This window comes from Antedon mediterranea, chromosome 10 (genome assembly GCF_964355755.1).
Source record: "Antedon mediterranea chromosome 10, ecAntMedi1.1, whole genome shotgun sequence".
NCBI classification, from domain to species: domain Eukaryota; kingdom Metazoa; phylum Echinodermata; class Crinoidea; order Comatulida; family Antedonidae; genus Antedon; species Antedon mediterranea.
Window position 1 is genome coordinate 6,103,206 of NC_092679.1, and position 17,079 is coordinate 6,120,284.

The 17,079-nt window shown below is 32.1% G+C and overlaps 1 protein-coding gene across 1 annotated transcript in view; it reads left to right on the top strand.

The window, feature by feature from the left end:
* LOC140060992 (inactive tyrosine-protein kinase 7-like) overlaps window positions 1–17,079 on the top strand; it is a 65,311-nt gene that overhangs the window by 16,520 nt on the left and 31,712 nt on the right. The window lies entirely within an intron of this gene.

Consider the following 17,079-nt stretch of genomic DNA (forward strand, 5'->3'; position numbering starts at 1 on the left):
ATTTAATTGTTTTTAATCTTTCAAATCTTTCAAATTCTTTCAAGTGCAGTGCACTCCATAATATTTTTCTCGCGTAAAATCATGTTGTCTCTCAGGACTAAGAGTATTGATACTCTTCGAATGAGGTTAAATAATAATTATTTTTTATCTACTATCTTTTAATATCATATTTTATTGAATTTTACAATGTTAATACTCAAAATATTTTACTAAAAAACGGTGATTTTATGCAATTATTTTACCGAAAAATGGAGTAGGCCTAGTTCATACAACTGCCGCCTAAGGGGGCAACATGTTTACGTCAATTTTGGCTAAAAACGATCATTTTCGGTCATGTTTTAGGCCTTATATTTTGGAATCTACAAGTCAGATATTCATAATTATTTCTCTTTAATTATAATATTTAATAATATATACTAAAAACCGTGATATATAAACTTTGGAATATGCATCGTTATATCTAATAATTAATATAAATAGAACTTCTATTAAATAGAAACGAGCACCGGCGAAAGTAAGCATTTGGCGTTTCATAGAAAATAACGTTTTTCTGGCGGCGGCTCAACTTGTCGGCGGCTCAACTTGGCCTAATCCAGTACATGGATTACTGTATACAGTACATGGATTACTTTACAGTAGCCGATTATAATGCTCAATGTGCCCTGTGGGAAGTGAAAAAAATAATTTAATTTAACTTGATGCAGGCTATTAAAATCAAAAATTAAAGTTAAAAATGTGTTTATTTTATAGGCATCCAATAGTGAGGAACTCGGCAATTACAGGATGGATAAACTATTTAATAATTTATGGTGCTTATAAACTAAGTCTCATTTGATGCTTAAAGATTAGAGTTGAAAGAGTTACAAACCTGGCACTAGGTCAGGATTGAACCCAGGACCTGGGGATTGGAAGGCAAGCATGTTACTTAACTACCAAAGTACAACTCCACACAAATTTCAGAGTTAACACACACCCGGGCATCCACACTGGTGTGCACTGCCTTGATGTGTGTGGAGTTTTGCTAGGCAATGTGGAATGGGTAGTACCGTAGTTTAGTCTTAAAGGAGTCGTGCCAAATGTCTTTCATTATTCTATAAGGGGTTCATTATAGTATGAAAAATTATTCGCATAAACTTTTTTACTTTACAAAAGTACAATTTAAAACAGAAGAAACTTAGTTCTTGGTGATCAGTAAACTGGACGAAGAAAGCAAATATTGATTTTGTGACTGAAATTCCGACAGAGTGGTCAGTGACCTTAAGATTATATTTGAATGATGATAATTAGAGCCAACAGATCTGATGGTTTAGTGTTCTCATAGGCATGTTAAAGGGACAAAGTAATTTTACATTTGTCATTTTGTCTACAGTAATTTTTGTGTTTACCATGAGGACAATTATTAATATCCACTTAAAATTGGCACAAATTTGTTTGATATTGATAAATTTCTAGCACTGAATAAAAATGGATATGTACCGTAGGCCTGAAAAAATTACAGTGGCTATTAAATCGCATAAATACAAAATCTGTGGTTAATAAAAGGTTTATGTTTATACATTATGGAAGCTAGACTGCATGGATGAACAGAATAACAATAGATTAATTGAATGTATGCTGTTTCCTATTACTACTACGGTAGTTTGTTTTTAACAAAAGGATGATACAATACTGTACTGTAAGAAATAAAAACCAATATATACTTGGTTTTAATTAAATTTTATGTAAATACTCAATTTATTTATAACATTTGGTATACAGTATTCCCAACATTTTAAGACGTTATTGACTTAAATAGATATATAAATATGGTAGAAAAATAAAAGAAAAATGAAATATTAATTTACGATGAGGATAAATTGATGACTCCAAGATTGAACAAGCAGATGTTGAACTCCAGAAAGAGACTGGTGTTATTTATATCACTCCCGAGCCAATAGACGGAATGGATCTTCAAGTTTTATTAACAACTGGTTTTTGCAATCAAATAATTATTCTCTCCCAAGATGCTAATTATTTCTAAAGTCAAGGTTAATATCTTAATCAATTGCCGACAACAAAAGTACTTGCATATTTTAAAACCGATTAATTTCTAAGATTAGTATTTAATACTTTGCATAACAAAGAAATTATATATGATTTGTTGTTTTAAATATTTATATTTTGTTCATTTTTTTTCCTACAGAAGTGAATAAATTAATTAATAACCTACAACAGTATTAAAAGTTAGGCCTATTTAAATTTCTTTATTTTTGTATGTTTTTAGGGGACAATAAATCTAACAGTAGGCCTACCGTACTATAGATGTTATACATGTTTTGAGGAAGGCTACAATAGTAGTGCAAAACAAGTTGTTCTTGGTTAATACAAAAATATTTTATTTATATTGCACATGTGTTGAGAGAAAGACGAGAACAAAAACAGGTGTAGGGATCATAACGCAAGTTGATGGTTTCTTATGTTCAAATGGACAGTGAGTCATTCTCTAAACATGCTCCTCGTGAGGAAAATATGTAATTCTCTTAAGATTGCTGCGTTCAACTTTCTTGATTTGTAAACTACTCAACCACAGACCAATTATTATTAATGCCTAATTATTACTGGTCATTGGATAACATGTAAGTTATACAGTGTAAAAATAATGGCTGGTGTGCTGTGTAGAGTAGGCTTATTCATTTCAATGTTTATTTATTTAATCTTTCTTTATTCTGAAATACACTTTCAATACAATGTACTGATTTCCAAAGTGGTTCAGTTCTTAACTACATAAATGTAAACAAAATACAGTATATAAATGGACAAAAGAAAATATAAAATTAAACCTAAAATTATCAAAATCAAATTAACACAATTAAAGTAAGCACATTTAAAGGTAAAAACATAAATAATTATGATTTTTAAACAAGCTAAAAGAAGTTTTAATCATTGAGCATTAATTAGATTTAGTTTTGAATTAAAATTAAAGTTTTGAAATTTGTGATTTGAAAGTTGATACTGTCATATCATAAAGATCATTTTTTATTATGTTAGGTAGAAAGTTCCATAATTTTGTAGATCTGTAGTTATATGGGCTATACTTGGTAAGAACACCTATAAAGAATATTAGTACACTATTAGAATCTAAGTATTGTAGGCTTACTGTAGTAACATTTAATCATTTTAATGAAAAAATGTTATAAGAATTCTTAATAGATTTACTATAAAAACAAATGTTGACTACAGAAAGAAATAAATATATGAAAAATATTTTTAAAAAAGAATAAAAATCTAGAATTTTACAAATAAGAACAAATATACCATGATTAAACAATATCATTTCTATACCATAATTAAAAAGTGTACAGTTTAAAACGCTAAATTCATTCTTTCCATTTTGAAATGTTGGCTAGAATTATTACAATTTTATATTCAGAATATAGCAAAATAAATAATATATACTATTTTCTTTTAAAGTTTTCATCATGAATCTTCTTTTCATAAAAGCAGATTGCTTTTTAAAAGTAACTGTAAAAAATTTGTGTTTCATTCTTTGATATATTTTAACAATACCCATAGTTTCTTTTTAACTTATTCTTCTCATTGATAAAATTTGGGCGAATTTGTGGAATTACCTGGCAATGATACTGTCGTCTGCTAATTTCAATGCCTCTTTGTTAAGTTGTTAATAGACATGGTTTGTTTGTAAAGCTTGCGGCAAGTTAAAAACGATCTTCTCATATGCTCAATAAATTGTTCAAGGTGAAATTAGTATATTGGTTAAACATTGTTCCTTCTTATTAATAGAATTTGATTAAATTTCTTTAAAAGAAACAAAACAAAGTACTGTAGAATAAATCGGCATTTTTTGTTGCTATTTTAAACGTTTTCTCCAATATTTATTGACTTCTGAAGTAAAAGAAGATGTGTGCTGAATAACTATTCATTTCAATTGCATTCATATTCAAGAACAATAGCATATTATTTTTATCTTGCTTGAAAATACCTTTAGACTGGCATTGACCCTTGACCTGCTACTGTACTTTACAGTTTTATCAGTACGATCAAGGCGAAAATATAATACATTTTGTAATCCTAAGAAAAGAACAAGAACATTTATTTAGAAGGTTCAGTTTTTATTGATAACAGAAATCAAATATAAGCTAGAAAAAAATTCCATGCGTAGATTCACCTGGATAAACCTAACAATATCATATTCTGGAAGAGAAAGGTAAAACTAAAAAATTCATTGAACACCCCTTTCTATAAATGGTTTAGTCCATGATTCAAATGAAAGCAGCTAAGCATTAGATATCTTGGAAAACATTGTACAGTTTCTTTTTTTTGGATAAAATATGAATATGTTTTAATAATGATAATTGAAATATACCATTAGTAATTATCATTTACATCCACAAACAAAATGCAAACAAATTTACAAGATTGCATAAAAGTGCAACTCCTTTGTCCCGCAAAATTGGGACTGACTTAATGGGATCATCATTAATAATCATTATTTTTAGCCACAGAGTTAATTACTTTAAACCGAGAAGTTCGTGAAATGATCACTCAAACTTGTCATGCTTCGTCGGCCAGCCGTAGAAAAAAAGTTATTGAAAATAAATCAATCTGGTTTTACATTGATGATGTTAATACATTTGAACTCCAGTGACCTTTCACTGATCCAAGACATACAGAATAAAACATGGTTAATCCTGTGTACCCTGTGATGTGGTTTTTATAACTGGTGCATACCAATTTGTCCCTGAGCCAAAGTAACGTTTGTACTTTTAGCTGTTGTACGTGACATTATCTCCAGGTATAGACAGTTACAACAAAAGGAGTTGCTGCAAAAATAGCTGTGTGAATTTCGTCTCTTTTGAATGATTATGAGTTCAATTCTACTGCTCTTCTTTTAACTTGAATTTTAAAGTATTTTAAATGTGTTTTAATACATTTATCTTACAAAGGAAGACAACTTTTTGTATTTTTATTTACAATGACAACGAATAAAGTTATTTTATTTTATTATGTTTCTTCTTAACTTCAAAAGTGGAACTGTAACTTGCTGTTGCTTACATGTTTCTTTGTTTAAGTACTATCCAAGTGTCCCCATAAACTTTATTAAAAAGATTATTTAAAAAGCAATTTTCAATTCAACTTTATATCCGACAAACTGTCCATATGAAACATTATATATACAATAAAAGAAATACAAAGCATAATGCGACAACTGTCATGAAGAGAGGACTAAGAATTATCTGTTGTCATGGTGCCTTTTTCCACTTAAAATACATTTTGGTATATTAAGTATTCATATATGACAGTTTATAACATTCTATTTTTGCTTTTCATAATTCTGGAAAGAAATGTATTTTAATTACTTACCGTATATTTCGGTGTATAAGTCGCACCTGTGTATAAGACGCACCCCCAACTGAGAGTAAAATATCGGTATTTTTTATATCGTCGATGTATAAGACGCACCTTATATTTCATCAAAACAATGTTTTTTTAAATTGTAATCAATATTATTGTAATAATATATTTTGTTATATCTACAACGGCGTCCTTTATTTAGGTTTTTTCTTATCTAGGCTCGGCCGCGCCCAGCCTCAACAAGTTCTTTCTAACTTGTTATTCATGAGTTTCGCCGCAACATCGAGTGCATGACCGTGTGTTTAACACGCACGTGTGTGGGCTAGCCTCGCTCGATCATTTCGAGAGGGCGCACGTTTTCACGGACAATCGTATTCGATTAGTATCTATGTATCCGAGAAGTGTGTACGCTAGGTCCATGCTATAATCACCTGGAGAATATACTAGTCGAATACCGTACACCATGTGCCACCAAAAGAAGGGCTTGCGCTTGGGGTACGGCGATCGTGCGTATAACTACTGTATAAATAAATACTATTCCAATCGTACGACGTAAACGTTTACAAATGATATTTTATCGGAGCGCCATAATGAACAAATCTTTTCATCATATTTAGTATAACATCATGCTAAAATGACTTGAAAACTAGGCCTAGGCAGAAGCAGGTTGCCGTTACGTTAGTTAGTTACTGTAGCTACAGTAGGCCTAGCCTACTCAGGCCTAGAAAACGAGGTGACGATAGCCTAGGCCTATGTACAATCTGTGTGGTGAGGCATTTATGTTCGGTGTATAAGACGCACCCTTAATTTAGAGATCAAATTTGCGTGTCAAAAGTGCGACTTATACACCGAAATATACGGTAATTGAAATTAATGACAAAATGATAAATTTGTTGGTTTCAGTTAAATTTTGATAATCTTTTTGGCTTCTAAAGTGGTAAAATCTTCACACTCTCTCACTCTTTGTTGGGATATTCCCACTTGAGGGCAGGGTTCATGGAATGTACCATTATCTGACAGGGGTGTTTTAAAATTTGTTTATATATTCGAGTTGTAGCTCTCTTCTCGAAGAGAATAGGCCAATGTCGGTTTATCCAGATAAGCTAGCATTTATAGACTACCAGCACCACTGTTGGTTTGGTTTGTGTATTTTAAAAATTCTCACCCTATACAGTAGATATAATACCCTTTTACACTAACTTCATCCCCATTATCTTACCAAGCTATTATTAGTAACCTTTTCAATAGTTGTGTTCATAAATGCTGAAACTAATTTCTGTTTCAGCTGTTGCACACATTAGATGTGCTACTCAATCAAGGAAATACAATTCGCAAATTAAACAAATTCATACAGTGAATATAAATATTAATAAATCAATACATTTCTTTGAATATATCTAATTATTATGTTACCAAAATATGAATTCAGACAATTTTGTAATTTGTCTATCCATAGGTACGCAACAAAAATGAAGTTGAAATTAATGAGATTTTGTAGTAAATGACTTAAACAAAATTAATGAAAACAAATTTTCAATTAAAAAGCAAAATTTATAAAGACCTGACCCTTTTTTGGAAATTTTAGATTTAGAATTGTGTTTCTGATTTTCATTTTGAAGAAATTCTTTTAAACAGATATGATTTTTAGCCATTTATTTGACTACAAGAATTTAAATTGTTTATTTAATAATACATTGATCTTGTAGGGATTTTATTTTATATTTAATTGAATTATTATTAACTTTATGTCTGTAATCCATCATAAGATTACTTCTATAGTTAAAATATAATTTATACCGATTGAATATACTGTAATTTAATAAATAAATATAAATTTATTCTGAAAATCTTTTTAATTAATTCAGAAATATCCTGGCATCAATCATACTTATCTGTCATTTTTAATCCCAAATGATGAAACGAGACAGATTTATTATTTTTGAACATAACAAGTAAATAGTGAATATAATATAGTGCATTGTACATGATGTAGGCAAACATGGTCTAGTTCAAAGCTCACAATGCTTGGCCTTGTCTACAATAATACTAGACTACTACAATACAAAAATACAGGCTGACATGTTCTGGAATGATGGTCTTTGTTTGATGTATGGGAAACAAGTCAATATTTTTATAAAAGGGGAAATTCTGATAGACGTTTTGAAAAATCTTTGCTAAAGATGTTACTTAAATAACTTAAAACCTTAACAATATTGTTTCCAGAATATTATTTCTAGAATACTATTTCTATAATGTAGCCCATAGATTTAGTATTTCACTAGTCTAGGGTTAGACTGACTTTTAGGGATTTTGTTACTTTTTTTTGTTTCCTGCTTCTTTGCTTTGTAATTGTTTATGATGCTTTTAAATTGGAATAATAATAATAATATTTATTCGACAAAAGTTCTTAAGAGTATGTTTTACATTTCATCTTGCCAGGAGCAAGTAATAGGCATGAGCCCAAACAGAAAACTGCTCTTAGTCCATCATTACTTATAAAATACTTAGTCCATCATTACTTATAAAATACAAAAAATAAAAAACTAAGTAGTACAAATAATTAAAAACAAAACAAAGTTATAATGGGATACACCAATTAGGAATTAGCTGCATTAAATAAACAATTACAATTTAATATTTTGAGATCAAATGTTTGGTGAGTTAAGAATTAGAATTAGACAAGTTAAACAAGAAAAAAAAAGCAAGCAAGAATTTATAACTAATATAAGATAAAGTTTAAAACAAAGAGGAAACAAAAACTGATCTGTTGAAAATACAGTATGTACTGGTTCTTAAAAAAATGTACTATAATGTGTAAGGATAATATTACTTTCACCTCTGCTCTAGAACTTTGTGGTTATGTAAATTTTAACACTTCCAAAAAGGACTTCAACCCCAATTATGTCGGTGGTTTTAGATGCTGTTAGACAAAGAACGCTTACGATAGACTATAATATTTTTACTTATAAATATCTACATAATTTTGTTATTAAACAATGCAAGTTAATGATTATTAACTTTGGAATATAAATGTACATTTTAAAGTTTATATATTTTTATTGTTATTAATATGATATTATTAATGAGTGCGGCGTCGATCTTCCATTTTGGCATAGGACACTAGACTACACAGCTATGTACTAAGTGAACTCAGAACCTCATACGGTGGGTGTTAAAGATGCTGCATAGACTATCATCTAAACAATAGCTGTATGACTTCCAATCCAACACTTTTGAACTACTAAACTTTCTCCGATATTTTTTAAACAGTGGGTTTAGTAAAAGGAAAAAACAAATTATAAATTTATATTTATTATAATAGTTCTCTCCATTACTTAATCTTGCTTTTTAATTTAGAAAACAAATTAAATTTTTAAAAAAATGTTGAGTGATCAGTTATGTGCTATGGTATGGGCCTGTTGCCATCCGGAGACATGATACTGCAGGATGTTTATTGTCACTAGACATGATACAGTACAAGAATCGGCTGGTGACAAAAACAAAGATTATTGAAAGACGTGAAATTAAAGTCATTTACAGTGAAAAGGCTCTCATTGTAGTCTGTATGATTCGTAATGGCCTTTTTTGGTTGATTGCCTCCAGGTATACATTGTCACCACTTAAGTCTCTGAAGTCATTGACTTAAAAATCACACTGGTTATTGTAAGTTTGTACGGCTGTTACAGAAAAATGATTTTTGTAAACATTTTATGTTTTTAAGGGAAAAAAGAGAGTGGATTGATGTTAAAATCAAAAGATGTAAATTGGCCAAATATTTAAATGACTGACGTAATTGTACTTTGAGTACATTTGAGAATACTTGCAAACAAATTTGCATGTAATTCTCAAGTGAGAATCGAACCAACAACCTCAAAATCACTTGCATGGTGTTCACATACCTACCGTAGACCACAGAGTATGCATGTTATAGATATTGTTTTGATTACACATTTCTTATTATGAGTAGAGTACAGAGTACATGAGTAGAGTACATGAGTAGAGTACAGAGTACATGAGTAGAGTACAGAGTACATGAGTAGAGTACAGAGTACATGAGTAGAGTACATGAGTAGCGTGCAGAGTACATGAGTAGCGTGCAGAGTACATGAGTAGCGTGCAGAGTACATGAGTAGAGTGCAGAGTACATGAGTAGAGTGCAGAGTACATGAGTAGAGTGCAGAGTACATGAGTAGAGTGCAGAGTACATGAGTAGAGTGCAGAGTACATGAGTAGAGTGCAGAGTACATGAGTAGAGTGCAGAGTACATGAGTAGAGTGCAGAGTACATGAGTAGAGTGCAGAGTACATGAGTAGAGTGCAGAGTACATGAGTAGAGTGCAGAGTACATGAGTGCAGAGTACATGAGTGCAGAGTACATGAGTACATGAGTACATGAGTGCAGAGTACATGAGTACATGAGTGCAGAGTACATGAGTGCAGAATACATGAGTACATGAGTGCAGAGTACATGAGTGCAGAGTACATGAGTACATGAGTGCAGAGTACATGAGTAGAGTGCAGAGTACATGAGTAGAGTGCAGAGTACATGAGTAGAGTGCAGAGTACATGAGTAGAGTGCAGAGTACATGAGTAGAGTGCAGAGTACATGAGTAGAGTGCAGAGTACATACATGAATACACATGAGATACCAAACAGTGCATACATTCACTTATGTCTTTGACACAGGTTTAATGTACTTGCATAAGATGAGTCAATCTTGTGACTCATGTCATACATTATGGTAATCAATTGGATCTTCTTAGTATGTTCTCAAATCCTATTGTATCTTAGACGACAGAAAAAACATGGTGTAAAATTTATTGATTTTTACTAAGGATTAGATGATAAAAGTAAAAGGAATGAATACCTAAAACTAATTCAATGTTAGTGAGCCAACCAACACACCAGTAAAACCAAGATTGGATATGTGGGTTTGCTAATTGGTTTGATTAATTAGATTATATTTACTAAAGTATATTGTTTACCTTGCTTTTTCGCCATTATAGTATGCCTACTTACAGTAAAAAAAAATTTTTATTTGTAGGCCTATTGGTTATTTTGAAGATGTGTATTTGTATTTTTAAGTTTTTCACCGATTTTTAAAATCTAAATAAATAAAATGGAATTTTCAACTGAATTTCAATTAACATTTCTTAGTATTAATGAACTAACAATTTATGTAGACAGACGCAAGTAGATATGCCTGTTTAATCAGAGCTCATTGATTAAAGCCGGCAAGTTAAGTTTGAGTGATAACATTAACCAGTTAAGTAACGCCAATATGAGATTTAATCAATCATTATGACCAAAGGGAAGACATTGATTGAAATATGCTTGACTAGCCACTAAGAAATACTGAATAGAATTAATCGTTTGGCTACATTACAGAGAAAAACAAATTCAAGTTGGTAAAATCAATAGGGAATATCAGGGATGGAAAATGTCGGATACAATTTTGTACTATAAAATTAAATGGTAAAATAATGTGTAGTTGAAATACAACAGTCAAAAGTGGGTCACCAAGTTGTAATTATTAAATTAACATATTTTTATAAATTGCGGAAATAATCTGTAAGTATTAGTCTCCGAAGATTGGTTTTTCCTGTAGGAAATCATTAAACTTTTCAATGAGGATTGCTAAGTTTTAATTTAACATGTGTGGTGTATTGTAAGAAAATAAGAAGCACACTTAAAATAAGTGTAATTTAGATTTAAAAAAACATTTTTCTTAAATTTTCAAGGGTGTTGAATACATTACGGTTATAATAATTCTTTATTATAGAGTGTTGGTATTGTTTGGCCTTCCTGTACTTAATTGTGGATCCACCCCTCAGCCTATTGTTGGATGATTATAATGCTCATTGTTGTGTCACTTTTGAAACTGGTATGACATTTTAAATAGTGTTCTGTTCACATGAGGTCAAATATAATGGAAAGCGGTCAAACCCAGACAGAGATTTATAGGTTTTTAATATGCCTTTAAACTTCCTAGCAGCATTAATGCTTTAGATACCTATTTATCTGCTTCCCATTTATGTTTTGATAAATTAGACACAAATGGAAAGTCTATTTCGTGCATAGCTTAGATAAACTGACAATAGCCCTTTCTCCTCGAAGAGTGAGATATACCTCGAAAAGTAGAAATTTTCATTTGAACACCCCTCTCCACAGGTGTATGTGTTGTACACACCTGTGTACAATTCAGCCGAGTAGGTTGCACAAAACTTGTTAATTTAACATTATTAGCCAAATATTGTGGAGGCTGCACTGCACATCCATACCTGAATCCTATTCCATATTACATATTACATTTACTAATATGATATAATGTATAGTACCCATTTCTATTTTTAGAAAACATATTTCAAATTTGTTCACCCTTCAAATTATAATTACAGTCTTATTGTGAAATCCATGGGTGCTTTGATTAAAGTTATTTGTAATGAAAGCCATAATGAAACTGCCTTGTTGATGGTATACTGACAAATCACCAGAAAAGCCTTTGAAAGCATATAGATCCAAGGGTTTTGAAACTTCTTATATAGGTTGAATGTTTTTACTTTAAAAATGAAATGTCTAGCATCAGTGTGTTTGATAATCTACAGTAGAAGAAGGATGTCAAACAAGTTAAAGTTCTCTTGAAATGCATTCAATAGTAGGCTACTTGTACTTGTTGGGTTAAAACACTTCTGGTGAATGGTAGGTGAAAATTTGGCAAAAAGCTCTATAATAGTAAACATAGACTTGGTAGAAGAACATTGAGCTTGTAACCTCATCCACCTCTGTCCTCCAGCAAAACTACATTTGGACCTGGACTTGACCCCAAACATTCAAATATAGATTAGAGATTCCCTACAGTATTTTAAAATTTGGATCTGCCTCTACACACAGTTTTAAAGCCTGGTTTTCTTTAGAACAGTGCTTGGTATTAGTGACCAAAGTACAAATATTTGATTTTCCCATGTGTATTTCAACATCATTACTTGTGTTGTGGCTCACAAAACATAGTTCCACTCATATGTTGAAATTAACACCTATGCTCTACCAACTCAGACATTCCCAACGGCGTTTATGTCATTTTCACATGCCTCAACATATTCAACCTAGAAGAGAAATGCAACAGTAATACCCATTGATTGATATGTCTGCCTCGGCCTTGTTTTTTACTTCAAAACAAAATTAAGTTCTTGATCTTAGATCTATTCTTCATACGAAATTATTTTATTTATTATATGGTACATTTAATGGTACACTATAAGGAGGCATTTATCTTATAAGAATATTTGTCTGAAATTCCTGAATAAATGATGACTGTATTTGCTGTGGTTCCAAAATTTAAAAAATGAGGAGGGCATCAGCTGATAAATTAACCCTTGACCTTTTTGCAAATTGTCATCCTCCTTGTTAATACTAAACATTCTTATTTAATTGGCATCTTACTTCATCAATTATGCAAATTTAAAACCGATGACTCATAATGTAAGTCAAACTACTACATTCTATGTTTCATATTCAATATTTGATAATATTACCGTAATGACGCGGGTATAAGCCCATACTCGGGTATAAACCCACCCCCGACTTTTGACTAATTTTCATGAAAAATGAGGCACTCGGGTATAAGCCCACCCATTAATTCGAAGATCTACAGTGTGTGTCGTAATACATTATTTTGTATTTGGCGAAGTCCATACACAGAATACACCTACCTTTGATCATAACCAAGCTAGGCTAATATACGCTAGGCCATATGAGGCCTAGCGGTCCTGTTTTGTTTACACTCTATCGCGGTCGAAGATCGCTTCACACACGACGCTACAAGTCGCCAAAACGGAAAACCACTATTTGGTATCGGCTGCCATAAACAAGCTTATTAAATTTCTTTGGTACATTTCTATTTAACGAACATTGTATACTTGGTTTTCTGCTTGATAAATTCTTTTCGTTCAATTGATGTTTAAAATAAGATATTCTACGATAAATTACACGAACTATAAGCTTAATTTTCTGACACTCTACACCTTGTGTATTTAGAGGCAACGTTGTACACGTGAGGGCGCTCCCTCGCATGGTGGAATACACAGTGTATATGTGCTGTTTTTGACGATCTGCATTTTTGGATCCTCGGGTATAAGCCCATCCCCCAAACTTGACGTGATTTCATGTTCAAGGGGGGTGGGCTTATACCCGCGTCAGTACGGTACTATTATTTTACATACTGCATAGTATTTTCATTGCATTTGTAGTACATCATGTGACTGAAATAAGATGGTATTTTTGTAAAATAGTAATGGCTGAGTGTCCAGTCAAAGAATGTTAAATCTACTCTGGTCCAGTCAATCTCATTCCTGTAAACATTGTTCTAATTTCCAAATTGTTCTGGCTGTTTTCGTTTATCATTTTTGATTTAGCTTTCTGACAAAAACAATATCACCATACAGTAAGACATTTACTGAGCTCACTATCTATTTTCATTACTACTGGTGGTAAAGATTTTGACATAGTACAGTTGAACACACTAAAAATAGTCGGAAAACTACTCTTAATTCTATATGTATATGTTATATTTCTTTTTCTAACCATTCACACAACCTTGTTTTGCAAAGCTAACCAAATCTAAATTGGATTGCAATATGAATCCAAGTATTTCAGGTAATGATCCCAACCCTAAAATATACATATAATTGTTTAAAACTAAGAATGCCAAAGCATTTTTAGTGGAGGTAGACAGTGATGACAGCCAGAGATAACTATGATAATATTACAGTATAAATAATAAGGCTAAGATGATATCTAATAACAATAGATGACTAATCCTTATAAGAGTATCAATTGAAAGTCTTTGTGTTTTCTTGTTTAATAAATATGGTGAGCAAGCCACCTTAATTAGCTCCCACATGTCATACTGTAGGTCTACACAATCCTTCCCTTATTTTCAATATTATCAGCTGTTCGTGTTAGATCACTAAGACCTGTTATTTGCAAGACGTAATAATGTATGCACCATGTTTGTTAATACTTCAAACTGTTTGCTCTGTCCAGTATTGGTACTTTGTCCAGTCATGTATTGTCCAATTTTAATTATCGTTTTTGTGGTAAGAAGGTTATATTGTGTTCTATTATACTTCATACAACACATTGAACCGGCATTAGATGCTGACTGGAGCCACTACAGTAGTAAGATTGGTAAGGTTTCACTTTTTCAGAGAGGCCTTTAACAACCCATTGACTTCAACAGAGATTGTTCCATTTTCTTGTGAAAACAGCACCACTTTATTTCTTGTGGCTACATCAATAAGCCATCCATTTTTTAATAAGAAATCCAAGTCTAAAATGGTTTCTGAGGAAATATTGACCCGCAAAAAAAAAAACAAGCTCCCCAATCATTACAGTGTACATTTACTAGCTTAGACTCATATGTAACATGTTGTTAAAAGAATGCAGTTAATGTATGTTTAATAAAGCTTGGTTCCCACTAGAACGTAACGCAAGGACGTAAACGCAACGCAAGCATTTTAACCAATGACAAGCGAAGTTATAGACAGTTAGCAATCACAAGCGAATAAGCCATCGCTTGTGATTGGTCAATTCACTTGCGTTGCGTTACGTCCTTGCGTTGCGTCGCTAGTGGGAACCACGCTTAAGTATTACTAAGCTGCTTTGATGCTTCTGTAATCACTTTATAAAAGTTAGTAGTTTGAAACCTATTTGTGAAAACCTACCAGCTACTTCTTTTGTCTTATCAAACACGAATCTCACTCAAATAGAAGAATGTTTTTGTTTTCTTTTTGTGAGTAGATTGACCGATTAGATTAAAAAGGATTTAGTATTTTAGACGCTAATCTCTTACCTCTGATGTCTTTGTTATCTTTAGTTTAACAATTGAATCGGTTGATAAAAGAAATGTTTGTTGGTTGAATATGTTTAATTAGGGTGATTCATTTAAATTTCATGGTCTGGTAAAATTGCGTTAAAAGTATTGCCATAGACATTTAAATCTCACAAATATAAACCGTGATTCAATTAACATTCTATACCTATTACATAATGGAACAAACGATGTTAGACTTAAGACCAATTCACACAGTCGAGCATTAACGGTAAATGGTATTATTATAACTAGCTCAACGTCTAGCATACAGTACGTGTAGGTGTTATTATAACTAGCTCAACGTCTAGCATACAGTACGTGTAGGTGTTATTATTACCAGCTCAACGTCTAGCATACAGTACGTGTAGGTGTTATTATAACCAGCTCAACGTCTAGCATACAGTACGTGTAGGTGTTATTATAACTAGCTCAACGTCTAGCATACAGTGCGTGTAGGTGTTATTATAACTAGCTCAACGTCTAGCATACAGTACGTGTAGGTGTTATTATAACTAGCTCAACGTCTAGCATACAGTACGTGTAGGTGTTATTATAACTAGCTCAACGTCTAGCATACAGTTCGTGTAGGTGTTATTATAACTAGCTCAACGTCTAGCATACAGTACGTGTAGGTGTTATTATAACTAGCTCAACGTCTAGCATACAGTACGTGTAGGTGTTATTATAACTAGCTCAACGTCTAGCATACAGTACGTGTAGGTGTCACTGTGACATGACAGTAAATGATCATGTCTATTTTGTGCCTAGCTTACTGGATAAACCGACAAATGCCTTAATTATTATTATAACTAGCTCAACGTCTAGCATACAGTACGTGTAGGTGTTATTATAACCAGCTCAACGTCTAGCATACAGTACGTGTATTTATAACTAGCTCAACGTCTAGCATACAGTACGTGTAGGTGTTATTATAACTAGCTCAACGTCTAGCATACAGTACGTGTAGGTGTTATTATAACTAGCTCAACGTCTAGCATACAGTACGTGTAGGTGTTATTATAACTAGCTCAACGTCTAGCATACAGTACGTGTAGGTGTCACTGTGACATGACAGTAAATGATCATGTCTATTTCGTGCCTAGCTTACCTGGATAAACCGACAAATGCCTTAATTCTCCTTGAAGATCAAATACTGTATACTCGAAAAGTAGAAAATTCATTAAACACCCCTCTCCTCTCTCTTATAATTAATAATAAAATCAACATTTAAAAAGTTTCTAAAAGTAAATCTCATCTATTTTAGAATATTTGGTCTTTATAATATTGAGAAAATGTTTAGTAAAACTGTTTTTGACAATCATACTACTGTACGTAAGCTTGTATCTTAATCTAACAATGACCTTATTATCAATAAAGAATTGTATTTATTATGGACTCTTAATATTAGCAGCTGTTTAATAGTTGAAGTTTAATCGGATCTTTAATTCAATCTTTCTCTCATTCAAAACAGGCTGTTTTGTACCCTGCTACTAATCTTATTGTCCTGGTATTATTCCGTTCACATTCTTAGATTATGATTAAAGTGCATTAATTTAACTTTGGCCCTGTTCAGACCCATGGCGTTAGACCGTTTTAGCGTACGACGCTAAAAGAATGTGTGTCTGAACAGTTGGGGATTAGCGTACAACGCGTCGTACAACGGTTGTAGCGTTGTAGTGGAAAACGGTTGATAGTACCGTTTTAGCGTACGACGCTACTGTAAGTCAACGTTGTATCCAATCAGAACGTTTCCTGGTATGACGCGAAACAAGGTTTGACCTAGGCTGACATCTTGTATCGTCAATGTGTGAGATGGATTTCAATAACAAAAAGGCCAGAATAAATAAGGCCTAACTA